This window comes from Hydra viridissima, unplaced genomic scaffold (assembly GCF_058129835.1).
Source record: "Hydra viridissima isolate aposymbiotic clone 2 unplaced genomic scaffold, HvirCarnegie_v1 scaffold_22, whole genome shotgun sequence".
Lineage (NCBI taxonomy): Eukaryota > Metazoa > Cnidaria > Hydrozoa > Anthoathecata > Hydridae > Hydra > Hydra viridissima.
Genome location: NW_028324321.1, coordinates 595,001 through 600,394, shown reverse-complemented (window position 1 = coordinate 600,394; position 5,394 = coordinate 595,001).

Below are 5,394 nucleotides of genomic sequence, written 5' to 3'. Positions count from 1 at the left end.
ATGACGCAACTACAAGTTCAAGTCACTGATCTCTATAATAACTGGATAGCGCATCTCTAATATCAAAATTGACGCCAAAATCGCCATATTGGAAAGCCCCAGAACAATGAAATCTGATATGTGCGATAAAGCGATAAAGCGATAAGCCGAAAAACAGAACTTAAAGCTTACGGGATTAAAATTTTTGGGGCTTTCCAATATGGCGATTTTGGCGTCAAAAAATAAGAAGTTTTGCTCGAAGTTGCGCTATCCAGTTATTATAGAGATCAGTGGTTCAAGTTCTAAATTTAAGAGTTTTTATTCAAGAACAATAAAATAAATTCAAAAATAATTATTACAACAAGACACTTCCGTATTACTTTGATTAAATTGCACAAATTTTAAACCAAATTTAAAAATTCCAAATTTTCGTACAAAAACATCAACATTTGAAAACATTTAGCCGTCATCCTGTTTCGCTTAGCATACAAATTGTTTAATGCGCCAGAAAAAAGGCGCTCACCTGATGCACTGGTAGCAGGTGTACATAAAGTCATCGTTGAAATGCAATACAATATTGGAAAAACATATTGATTTTGATGCCAAAACTCTAAAACATTTTGTTCGTACACTGACAATTTTATATAAGGTAAGTATGGGTATTAAGGCCCGGCGGGTAATAAGGCCCACTAATCCAAAGTTAGGGAAAAAATAAATTTTGAAACTTTTTTTCGACATTAAAATATTAGAGTTATCTGGTTTTATCACTGGCAGCAAAAAAAAATCAGCATTTCTTTACCGCGCATTCGACAAAGGTGGGCCTTAATACCCATACTTACCTTATTCACTGATTTCTTTTTTTAAATCTAAGGTTACATTTTTTTCACTATCACTTCCGAAATCATTTTCTTCATCCTCAAATGACAACTTAAATTTTTTTGATTCCATTGTTACCTTTTTAATTGGAATTATTTCACCAACTCTTTTTGCGAGATAAAAATCTGACAAAAGTTCTCTCACGCTTTTTAAATATTTCTTTTTTTTCGTACTTTTCAAAGAAATGAAAACTTTTATAATTTGGATCCAAAAAAGTGGCACACAATAAAAAGGAATTATTTTCTAATTCATATGAATCTTTGTAAGTTTGTAAAGATTCTAACAAATGTGATTTCAATATTACAATTAAAGGAGGAGTTTTACTTTTATTCTTAATTTAGCTGCTTCTCAAGGTACTTTATACTTGGAATAATTAAAGAACACGTTGCATACCTATCGCCAGATAGTAAAACGCTTACTTGATGAAAGCTTAATATAGCATTTACTGTTTCTTTTAAGTTTACAATTTCATCTTCATCGAGTTAATATTTTCTCATATCTTTGTATTGTTATTTCGAATTAAAGATATCTTTTACGTAGGAGTGAAGCTTAAGAATTCTCTCTACCATGAGAAACGTAGAGTGCCAACGAGTTTTCACATCTTGAATCAAATGAAGTATGTGATTTCTTTCGACATCTTGTCACATTTGATTTTCTTCTAATAAATCATTAAGTTGAGAAGAATGATTGAAAGATGTAACAATTTTCCTGCACTTAGTTAATGTTCTTGCGATGAAAAAGAATTTAGACGAAATATCTTTTTCACCTTCTTCAACTAAAACTATGGCATTTTTAACAACTAATTGCAAAACATGTCCCATGCATCTTATTGATTGAATGTTTAAACAAACTTTTAAAGAATTTAGACAGTTGCGTACGTTACTGGCGTTGTCTGCTACTATACTCATTATTTTATCATCCACTTTAAATTTTTCTACGATTTTCAGCAAAGCCTCTTTTAAATTATCTGCATCATGGCGGCCATTAATGTATGCGAAGCCCAAACAAAAACTGATGAATTTTGTTTTGTCAGAAATGAAATGTGCAGTTGCAGAAATGTAACTATAGTTTTGACAGGACGTCCATCCGTCAGTAGTTATAGATAAAACTTTAGTTGATAATAATTTTGAGTTCAAAAGGTCAACTTTTTCTCGATATAAATCAATTAAAAGAGATCTTAACTTTTTTCAGCAAGGCACTTTATACTTTGGATTTAAACACAAAACAAATTCTTTAAATGCATTACTTTCTACCAACATAAATGAAAGACAACAAGCGATAATGGAAATCAAAAGAGCTCTATCAGTCTTATCGCTAATTTCTTTTGACAAGCCACTCGTTGTTCGTTTTTTTTTTCGGCGTTTTTATTTCGTGATCATGTTCTTAATAATCTAGTATCTTTGATGTTTTACATGAGTACTTTTTAGGTCTGTTATTATTATATCGGTTGTATATCCATTTTGATGTTTCCTCCTCGATTGAGTAATATTCGTATGTAGTTTTAGCTGCTTCTTCAATGGACTGAGTATCAACTTCAATTTCTGTTTGACCGGATGAAAAACTTGAACTTGTTTCGCTATCGTTATGATTTACAGGGTTTTGTTCATCAATAGTCTTTCTTTTATCCAATCTTTTCTTTAAATCAGATATTGGAGCAGCATATTCAATTGGAGAAAACGTATTATTGTTCGACATAGTTTAAAAATGCAATTTCTTAAATTAAGTTTAAAGATATTTTTGAGAATAATGGTTTATCTAATATATTGCGGGAAACCATTACTTTGAGGTGTCAGTTAAGACATTCCTTAAATTTTGTTGTGTTGAAAAATTATATGAACATAATGTTGTAATTAGCGTAAAAAAATTGCATCATTGCGTCGCGCCAGAAGAAGCGTTGTGCGTGCGTCAATTCATTGCATAATTCATTGTACCCCACATTTTCTTTTATTGAGTTAAATAAAAGTTGGTTTGTTAGTAGATCAACTCAAAAGCAGCTGTTTTATACCAAAAACATGATAAATTATTAGGATTTTAATAATAATTAAAAAAAAAATTGAGAGTTGAACAAGATATATATTCAATTACACAATGTAGAAATAATAAAAAAACATTAATTCCGTAACAATTGCAATCATATTGTCGTCACTGTAGAAACTGCGTTTTTACGAGTGTAGAACGAAATAAATTAGGTATTATTACCTCAAAAAGTCATTGCAGGTATTATATAAAGGAAATCCGAAAATGCTTCTGCACATGACACACCTTTCAAAAACATGGCACCAGTTTTTTTTTACGAAGTGTCTTCGTAGAGCGCAATGCGCTCTACGTAGCTACTCAGAGCGCAATATTGTACACGCATGCGCAATTATTTTATTAAAACTGCAATTTATATTTCTCAATAAAGCTGGTTGGATAGGCGGTTAAATCGAAATCAAAAACTATATACAAAAGAAACATTTTGTGCAATTTATAAAGTGAATGTTTTAGATTAGAACATTCTATCGCCATCAAAATACAACGATAATATTTATTTGGAGAATCAATAATTTCATCAGTTCAATGCAGTGTTTATTTGAATGAAATGTTTTAGATAAGTTCTAAGCAATCCATTATGGCTTGCCAGCATTTATCTAAAATAATCATGAATTTATTTGAGAAAAACACTCTAGTTCATATGCATAAGTAAACTAAGGTAATCTTTTTAGTTTATAGTTGTCTCTAGATTACATGCAGACATCATAGATATCTAGATGTAATTTTATGTGTTCTTGTTTTTATATAAAGGAGAAAAACTTGTGTATTAATAATATTTTTTTATATTATAAAGTATATAAAGTATTTATCTTTCGTTTTGAAATAAACATAAATTCACTATTTTTTAAAATAATAATAACAATATGATTTTCCAAAGAAAAAACAAGATAATGAACCACATGGCTCATTATCTAGTTTTTTCTTTCAACCAAATTTGATTATCAATGACACAATTTTAGAAAATATTTAATTTAGTACAGTTATTAGTAATAATAATAGCAATAATACATTTTTAATATATTTTATTAAAGTTTCTTACAATAATGTAAATAAAAAGTAATAATTAAATAATTATAATTATAAATAATTAGCTTTAGTAAATATTTTATTGGTATAAATTGCAACAAAACTAATAATTTAATATTTTGATGTAGATTGCTAAAATTATGGCATCGATAAATTTTGTTCTCATAACTTTGACATCATAAACTCTGTCCTTTTTCCATTTAAACATATCTTCTTTAAAAAGGCACTTGATCTGAACATATCATTATCATTATTTAGTTTTGAAATTAGCATTATTGGAATTACAGTATCAAGGTTATGTAAAGAATAACCAAATTAATTATGTTGGCTCAAAAGAGCTATAATTAAACTAGTCTATAAAAAAATAATAAATTTAAAAATATATATATATAGTATAATACAAGACGTATATGTATACATAAATGTATCACATTAACATAACATTTACCCTCCTCTTAAAAGTGTTCAGATGTATTTACAAGTTAAGTTTTTCTGGTGCTTTAGAAATTTGTAAAGATCTACGAGAAGAATTTTAATTTATTCTATAGGATTCTTTTTTTTTTTTCTAGTTCTTTTTCGGAGACTAAAGGAGTTTCATTGCTACCATTAGGGGTTAGGGGATAGTTATTGATGGTTGTTACTTCTAAATTGTTGTTTGATGTTTGTATTATAGGAGTTGTTTCAATGGAAGCCAGCTGTTTAGTAGACACTATAGTCTCATGACCACTAGGAAATCTCACATAAACATAATGAGGATTTAATTTGATGAGCTGAACCTCGTTTACTGAATCTTCATATTTACTTTGCATCACACACAACTTTGTAACTAATGATTTTAACACCATATCCTAGAAACTTGGGCACATCTGTTAAGACTAACAATATCTAAGTTTTGTGGCCGGGTCGTACGATTTGCAATGTTTGATTATCTTCCACTTAACAATAGGTGTGAAATTTTCTTCTTTCATTTTCCATATTTCTTTCGATAGTTCTGTGTCGTTCTTATATTTTTCAATGTTAAAGGATTTTTGGTGGTTTGCATACCTTAGTTTGAAAGGTGTTTTGCTGATGCCGTAATATATTTTTTCTTTCATTACTGGGTTGCTAAAGGAGATGGTGGCTTGGTAGACTATGTTTTTTGTAAGACAATTTTGATGTAAAGGACACTTAGTTTTATTGATGCAATTACAGGTTTTTTCTGTAATGTTGGGGTTTTTTTGCTGCTGGTTTTTTTGCAGAATGCTTTGGTTGTGGAAATTTATGATGTCTTTTATGTTCGGCATGCAGCTGTAGCTCACTTTAAAGTAATTTCTATTGAAAATCTTATGGAGTTTGTGGTTTACTGGGAAATGTTTGTCGACCAGGTTTAAAAACCGCTTTCCTATATTTGTGCAAACATTTTTGCTGTAAGGAGGATTGAACCAGATAATTCTTCGCTTACGACTTTTGTTGTTAACAGGTTGTAAATTGGGGATGTAT